General features: G+C 38.5%; 1 pseudogene across 1 annotated transcript; it reads right to left on the minus strand.

Annotated features, from left to right (window-relative positions):
* Positions 1 to 3519: 3519 nt before the first annotated feature.
* On the minus strand, positions 3520 to 8084 carry LOC309827139 (glutathione peroxidase 7-like; annotated as a pseudogene). Its single transcript has 2 exons — positions 7981 to 8084; positions 3520 to 4246 (listed from the first exon to the last, which is right to left on the minus strand). The product of its transcript is annotated as a glutathione peroxidase 7-like (transcript).
* Between the last annotated feature and the right edge of the window lie 476 nt (positions 8085 to 8560).

Raw genomic sequence — 8560 nt, forward strand, 5'->3', positions numbered from 1 at the left:
TCAACTGGGAGCACCAGTAGGGAATGAAAGGGAAGGAGGAAAGTCCAGTTAGGGTCTTTCTTCATCTGCTCCCTCCCTAAAAGGTCCATGTAGGTGGGATGTTGACTCTAAGGTTTCAGGTCCTTTTCAAGCATCCCTCTTTGCAGGTTCCAGGAACCACTCTCTTCCTCTCTACTTCCAGTCTAGAAGGAGTGCCTGTGTCCTGCACTACTAGTCCTGGGGTGCTGCACTATCCCTCAGATTTTTCCACATCTTTCTCACACCTTTGTCTCCAATCTTTTTATTGATCTCTTCCCATGTTACACAATTTGATTGTGCCCTGTTCCTTGTGAGGACCCTGTCTAATACAAAGAATGTGATTGCTTGTAGCAGTATCTGTTTAAGAGGCTTCTGCAGAGTGTCTCATCCTCTGCAGGAAACAAACAAACAAACATTCTTTCCTTTGTGTCCACACTGTACCCTGTAATATATTTTTAAGAGCTTTACTGAAGTTTAATTGACATACAATAAACTGCACATATTTAAAGTGCCCGTTTTAATAAGTTTTGATATATGTGTGTACCCATGAAATCAACACCAGAATCAGGATAATGAGTATATTCATCACACCTAAAATTTCCTTGTGCCCTTTTGTGATCTCTCCCTATTGCCCTACCTCCTCCGTTGGGCCCCATCCCCAAGCAATCACTGATCTACTTTCTGTTGTTAAAGATTAATTTACACTTTTAAGAATTATATATACCTGGGGAATCATTTCAGTATAAACTCCATTTTTTTTGGTCTGGCCTCTTTCTCTTGGCATAATTATTCCTTATAATATATTCGGTTATTATATTACTGTTTATTGCCTGTACATGCCAGCATATCTATTTGCCTCTGTTTAGACTTCACAAGTTCTTCAAGGTATGCTACACTTGTCATTGTATCCCTAGAACCTAGCACAGTACTTGACATAGAAAAGATACTCAGTAATTATGAAAGGAAAGAAAGAAGGGAAGTGTAGGATGGCAAGTAGCCTCCATCCCCTGAGAGCTAATTGCTTCTCTAGCAATGAAATTTCTTAAGTACCTCTGTGGACAGTGTTTAATGATCTGTTAGCAGTTGAGGGCTGTCAATAGGACTGGCCCTCAGTCAGAATATGAAGCAGATGAATTTCTTGCTCTTTTACATGGGATCTATTGTCCTGCACCTCATCCTTCCTTCCTCTCATCTCCTCTGCAGGATCCAGAAATCTACCTGCCTGATGTATATAAATGATGCACCAATTTCTCACCACCCAGGCCAGCAGAGGAGAGAGGAGGGGTGGAGAGGGGATTCCCGGGGAAGAGTGATTAGGTTAGACAGCATGGGATTCCAGAGCTGAAGCAGAATAGTCTTGCATGTGTGTGGGGGGTAAGGGTGTAGATCACATGCTCCCATACAGGTACTTCCCCGAGAGAAATGAACAGGAAATGTATGTTCATAGTTTCTTTCTCAATCATTTTGGGCTAAATCTGTGGAGTCTGAAGGACTGTGGTAGCCTTTATTGAGAGCTAACTAGTGTGATTCCTTCCCTTTAGGTTTCTGAACTACGAGACAACGAGATTGATTCTGCAGGAAAGCACAGCCCTTGAGAAATCAGCTTTGACTTCAGGCTACAGTGAGTACACGAATTGGTTTGGTTAATGGGCTGAAAATCCTGTGATAGAACCCTCTCCCCTCTTTCAGATCCATGATGTCTATAGATCTTAGCCCATTTAAGTTTGGTGTAGCCTGGAAAAGTCCTTCTCTATGTTCTCTTCTCCCATGGGTTTATTAACACCTATTAGAATCATGTCTTTATTCTGGGACAGAGATGGACAATAAGAGTCCTATAGGATTAAAAAAGGTGAGAAATTCCACTGCCTCTTCCATCTCCTCTAGATGCTCTGTGGTCTTCTGTCTTCAGCCCTTTAACAGAGTCGAGACTGATTATGTACACTTTAGTGTGACCAAGTTCTATAGATAAGCCCAGGTTTGCTGAGCCAGCAGCCAGCTTACTCCCAAGGGATCCTGGTGCTGAAGGAATATGAGTAACTGAAATCCCAGGCTATAGATTTCAAGAGTGTTGCCTCCAGTTCTTGACAATTGCATAGATATAACAATTTATACAAGAACTAAATCGATTTGTGGTTTACCCTGTAAACTTAACCACCGTGTATAACACGTTGTAGAAATTTTCTTCTATTCCTGCTTTGTTAAGAGATTTCTTTAAAACTCAGGAGTGGATAGTGCCTTTTTTCAAATGCTTTTTCTGAGTCCTATCGAGATGATCATATTATTTTCTCTTTTGGTTGTTGATATGGGGAATAATGTTGATGGATTTTTGAACGTTAAATCAACCTTGCATTTCTGGAATAAACTCCACTTGGTCATCACGTATTATCCTTATTTTTTGTTTCATCTGATTTTTTATTATTTTGCTGAGGATTTTTTCAGTTATGTTCATGAGGGATACCTTCTGTGATCTCCCTTCTGTTATGTTTTTGTCTGGTTTTGCTATCAGAGTAATGCTGGCCTCATTTAGAAGAGTTGGGAAGTATTCACTCATTATCAGTTTTCTGGAAGAGTTTATGTAGAATGGTAATTCTTCCTTCAGTGATTGGGAAAATTCACCAGTGAAGCCATCTGTGCTGGAGTTTTCTTTGTGGGAAGGTTTGTAACAACAAACTCAATTTCTTTGATAGCTGTAGAGAGGCTACTCAGAATATCATCCAAGCTTATTTTCGAGTGATCTTTGTTAGTGTGTGTCTTTCAAGTTCTCTCTCCACTTTATCCAAGTTGTTGAACTTATTGGTATAAACTTGTCTATCCTTATTATCCTTTTAATATCTTTAGAATCTGCAGTGATGTCATTTCTCTCCTTCCCAATGTTGAAAATTTGTGTTATCTCACATTTTTCCCTTGTAAGTCTGGCTAGAAGTTTATCAATTTTTTTCAAGTTCTCAAAAAACCAGCTTTTGATATCATTGATATTCTCTATTACTTTTTTCCCGATTTTATTAACATATACACTGACATTTATTATTTCCTTCCTTTGGTTCACTCTGTTTAACTTACTCCTCCTTTCTAGTTTTTTAAATTGGAAGCTGAGGTCTTTGATTTAAGACCTTTTCACTTTTCTAATATAGACAGTTAGTACTATAAATTTTCTTCTAAGTTCTGCTATAGAGGAAGCCCACAAATTATATTTTTTTTGGGGGGGGCTTCAAGTTTTTATTGATCACAACTTATTTTTTTGTCCATCTTCAGAAAATAATTTTTGAATGCCTCCTAGTTAGCTGTCACTGCCCTAGACACTTTCATAGGCCTTTCATCCTCATCTGCACAACAGCCCTGTGAGGTAGGAATTGGCCCCATTTTACAGAGTTCATAACCGGTAGGAGATTATTGCTTCAGATACTTCCATTTGCCACATGTTTTCATGGACTAGAGGTTCTTACTGAGTCATTTGGTCAGGAGCTCTCACTGGTCAGGGGTTCCTATAGGTTGCTCTAAGATTCAAAGAATCAAACTACTAGAATTTTCCTGCGACAGGAGTGATGGGGTCGGTGGGATAAGAGTGAAGGAAGTAGAGTCAGTAGTCTCTCCCTTTGTAGCACCATTTGAGTTTGCTTTGGTCACTTGTGCACAGCGGGGGGAGGGGAGGGGACAGTGGGAGAGGAGGGAAAGCGATTTTAAGTCTTCTCGCTTCTTCAGGGTGAGCTTCCTCCCAAGCACTGTAATCTGGGACCCGATCTCCTCCACCGACACGGTTGGGTCCCAAGCGCCCTACCACCTTTCCAACTGGGGCCACTAGGTACTTACAGAAGTTCCCGGTGGGCTCCTTCCCAGAAGCCTAGGTCAGGTACTTGAAGGCAGGGTGGGCACCAGTGCCGGTGACTGCGATCTTGCTAAACATGGGGAAAGAGACACTGTAGGTGCGGCGGGCAAAGCTCTCCATCTCCTTCTGCTGTCGGGTGCCTGTTGGCCAAACTGGTTGCAGAGGAACGCAAGTACGTTGAAGTGATGGGACCGCAGGTCCCGCTGTAGCTGCTGCAGGGCCCGGTAGTGCTGGTCTGGGAAGCCTCACTCGCTAGCCGTGTTCACCACCAGGGACACCGAGCCGCGGAGCTTCTCCAGCGACACCATCTTGCCCCGGATGCTGACCGTCTTGAAGTCCTGCTGCCGCTGCGCGAAGGCGGCAGCCGCCAGGAGCAGCCACGCCGCAGCCAGTGCCGCCACCTGACTCGCTCCCCGGCAGGCGGCGTGGCAAGGGCAAAGGCAGGGCGCGGCCCACAAATTTTTATATGTTGTATTTTTGTTTTAATCAGATCAAAATTTCTAATTTCTCTTTTTATTTCTTGTGACCCATAGGTTATATCGAGGTGTGTTATTTGCTTTCCAAATATTTGGAGATTTTTTCCCCAAATATTTCTATTATGGAATACTTATTTCCTGCTACTGTGGTCAGAAAACATACTTGTATGATTTGAATTTTTTGAATTTATTGAAATATTAGTATGACTTGGAATATGGTCTACCTTGGAAGTGTAATGTGTGCATGAAGACAAGAATTTTGTATTCTGTTGCTGGGTATAATGTTCTATAAATGTGAATTATGCCAGTTGGTTAATAATGATGTTCAAATTTGCTATATCCTTATTGATCTTTTCTCTACTTGTTCTATCAATTATTGAAAGATATTGAAATCTTCTACTGTTATGGCTTTGTCTATTTCTCATTGTAGTTTTGTCAGTTTTCATTTCATGTAGTTTGAAGTTCTCTTATTATGTGTATAAATGTCTAGGATTATTATGTCCTCTTGATGAATTGACCTATTTATCATTAGGAAATGGCCTTCTTTATATCTGATAGTATTCTTTGTTCTGAAATCTACTTTTTCTGATATTGATATAAAGATTTCAGCTTTCTTTTGATTGCTGTTAACATGGTGTATCTTTTACCATCCTCATACGTGTAACCTATTTGTGTCTTTATATTTGAAGTGAATTTCTTATGGGCAGCCTATTGTTGTGTCTTGTTTATTTATCCAACTGGAAAACCTCTGCCTATTAATTGGGGTGTTTAGACCATTTAGACCGTTTAGACCATATTTTGTGGTTTTTCATATGGTTTGATTTAAATCTATCATTTTGCTGCTTGATTTCTATTTCTCCCACCAGTTCTTTATTCCCTTTTCCAAAATGTTCTGGCCTCTTTGGGATTAACTGAACACTTTTTGTGATTTAATTTTAATTCATTTGTTGGCTGAATGGCTGTAAATCTTTGTTCTGCTATTTTATGGATGCTTTAAAGATTGTAGTTTACATCTTTAGATCATTACACTCTCCCTTCAAATGATGTTATACCATTTAATCAATAGTATGCTAACTTTAGAGTGTGCTTCCATGTCTTCTGTGCCAGCCTTTGAACTAACATGGACATACATTTTACTTTTACATTTATTATAAACCCCATGATACATGGTTTCTACTTTTGTTTAAACAATTAGTATTGTTTAAGGTAGTTTTTTTCATGCATATCATACCTCAGATTTACTGAGGTATGATATGCAATTATAATTTTCATCAAATTTGGAATGTTTTTAAGCATTATATCTTCAAAATTATTCAGTCCCATCCTCCAACTCCTCTCCTTCTGTGACTCCAATTACATGTGTATTTTTTTTATACAGCAGGCTCTTATTAGTTATCTCTTTTATACATATTAGTGTATATATATCAATCCCAATCTCCCAATTCATCCCACCACCACCACTCCCACCACTTTCCCCCCTTGGTGTCCATACGTTTGTTCTCTACATCTGTGTTTCTATTTCTGCCCTGCAAACTGGTTCATCTGTACCATTTTTCTAGGTCCCACATATATGCATTAATATACCATATTAGTTTTTCTCTTTCTGACTTACTTCACTCTGTATGATAGTCTCTAGATCCATCCACATCTCTACAAATGACCCAATTTCGTTCCTTTTTATGGCTGAGTAATATTCCATTGTATATATGTACCACATCTTCTTTAACCGTTCGTCTGTCAATGGGCATTTAGGTTGCTTCCATGACCTGGCTATTGTAAATAGTGCTGCAATGAACATTGGGGTGCATGTGTCTTTTTGAATTATGGTTTTCTCTGGGTATATGCCCAGTAGTGGGATTGCTGGGTCGTATGGTAGTTCTATTTTTAGTTTTTTAAGGAAGCTCCATACTGTTCTCCATAGTGGCTGTATCAGTTTACATTCCCACCAACAGTGCAAGAGGGTTCCCTTTTCTCCACACCCTCTCCAGCATTTGTTGTTTGTAGATTTTCTGATGATGCCCATTCTAACTGGTGTGAGGTGATACCTCACTGTAGTTTTGATTTGCATTTCTCTAATGATTAGTGATGTTGAGCAGCTTTTCATGTGCTTCCTGGCCATCTGTATGTCTTCTTTGGAGAAATGTCTATTTAGGTCTTCTGCCCATTTTTTGACTGGGTTGCTTGTTTTTTTTAATATTGAGCTGCATGAGCTGTTTGTGTATTTTGGAGATTAATCCTTTGTCCGTTGATTCATTTGCAAATATTTTCTTCCTAAACAATTAGTATCTTTTAAAGAGCTTTACATAATAGTACAAAGCTCCTTCATGTTTTGCCCAGGTAGTTATGTATTTTCTGGTGCTCTTCATTCCTTGTGTGGATCGAATTTCCTTCTGGCATCATTTTGTTCAGCCTGAAGGTCATTCTTTAACATGTCTTGGCGTGCAGGTGTGTAATGAATTCTTTCAACCTCTGTATATCTGAAAGTCTTTAATTTGCCTTTGTTCTTGAAAGATATGTTCTAAGTTTTTTCTTTCAGTGTAATAAAGATATTGCTCTACTATCTTTTTCTTGCATTGTTTCTGGTGACAAATTTGATGTAGTCCTTATCTTTGTTCCTCTTACATAGTGTGCCATTTTTTCTTTGACTGCTTTTAAGTTTTTTTGTTTGTTTGTTTCTCACAGGTTTTGAGCCATTTAATTACAATGTGACTTGAGGTAGTTTTTTTCATGCATATCATACCTCAGATTTACTGAGGTATGATATGCAATTATAATTTTCATCAAATTTGGAATGTTTTTAAGCATTATACCTTCAAAAATTATTCAGTCCCATCCTCCAACTCCTCTCCTTCTGTGACTCCAATTACATGTGTATTAGGCTGCTTAAAACTGCCCCACAGCTCACTGTTGCTTTTCCACTTCTTTTTTGATTCCCTTTGCTCTATGTATTTCCTTTCTGATAGATTCTGTTGTCATGTTTTCATTACATTAATTTTTCTTTTTGCCATTTATTCCATCTAGTGTTTTTATTTTAGTCTTTAGAATTTTTATTAAGGTCTTTAAATTTTTAAAATATCTTCCATGTCTCTACATACCTTTTTGAATACATGGACTACAGTTTAATTGTTTTAGTGTTCCTGTTTGATAATTCTAACGTATGTATTGGTTCTGGGTTGGTCCTACTCAATTGAATTACTTCTTCTTATGAGTCATATTTTCTTGCTTCTTTGCATGTCTGATAATTTTTGATTGGCATTGTGAATTTCACCAGGCATTGTAAATTTTACTTTATTGGGTACAGTTTATGTCTATTTTTATAAATATTATTGCACTTTGTTCTGTGAGGTAGTTACATTTCTTAAGAAATTGATTATTTCAGGTGTTACTTTTAAGATTTGTTAGGTACCAGAGCAGTGCTTATTTTTTAGCTAATCATTTTCTATTACTGAGGTAAAAAAAACTTGTGTGTACTCTACTACTGTCCCTCAGTTTTTGAGGGTTATTTAATTTGGGTGGTGGCAACAGGCACTATTCCCTGCCTTGTGTGAGCATTGGGCATTGTAACCCTTAATTATTTTGGGTGGTTCTTTCCCAAGCCTCATGTAGTTTCCTCAGTGCATGCATGGATCAGTACACAGGTGAATACTTACAGGGGTGACTTACAGATCTTCAGGTATTATGATATTCTTTCTGTGTGCAATTTCTCCTTTTGCTACTCTTTCCTGAGAACCCCAGATGCTTCTGTCTCTTTGGAGTATCAGTTCCATCTTCTCGGCTCAGGGAGTCTCCAATCTCCACCTGGTTTTTTCCTTCCTCCACTATGCTCTGGAAACTCTCTCATGACAGTCATAGGGCTCGTCTCTTTGTTTCCCATCTCTTAGTGATCGCTGTCTTTTGTTGCCTGATGTCAGTGCCTTGCAAGTCATTGTCTCGTATATTTTCAGTTTTTTGTTGTTTCAGGTAGGAGGATAGATCTTGTCCCTGTTTCTCCATCTTGGATGGAAGCAGAAGTCTATAACTTTTTAAAAAGGGAAAATATATTAACAATTTCAAACAACTGACTAGGGATCAATTTTGAAGCATCAACTGTTTTTAAGTCAGGTATTGGCTGTATAATCATCTCTTTCATTCAGAATTAGGAAAAAATAAGAAAACTAAGATAACTTTCACTGTATTGTGCAATAAGAATTGTTTATAATGAGACCTTAAGATACTTAAAATAAGCTGAAATATCTTTTTTATA

The sequence above is a fragment of the Grampus griseus genome, assembly GCF_964374135.1.
Source record: "Grampus griseus genome assembly, chromosome: 9".
Taxonomy (NCBI): Eukaryota; Metazoa; Chordata; class Mammalia; order Artiodactyla; family Delphinidae; genus Grampus; species Grampus griseus.